Raw genomic sequence first — 247 nt, forward strand, 5'->3', positions numbered from 1 at the left:
ACACGTGTTTGTTTCACAGCTGATAACCAGAAATCACGACCATCTCCAGGTCAAACAGCCGGACGGCAATGCCGGACTGGAGCACGCTCCTCCACACCCACACCTCAGCTGCGACGTCAGATGCCCTAATTCCGTTTAGCTTAAGTATCTTCCTTGTGAATGTACTTTGATGTGGCTTCGTTTGGGCAGTGTACTGAAAACTGCAGTCATGATGCCTTTAAGTATTAGTCAACCCTTTTCAAGGCGG

The sequence above is a fragment of the Corvus kubaryi genome, unplaced genomic scaffold (assembly GCF_017639235.1).
Source record: "Corvus kubaryi isolate FWS band 111438036 unplaced genomic scaffold, C.kubaryi_AGA036_p1.0 37396, whole genome shotgun sequence".
In the NCBI taxonomy this organism is placed as follows: domain Eukaryota; kingdom Metazoa; phylum Chordata; class Aves; order Passeriformes; family Corvidae; genus Corvus; species Corvus kubaryi.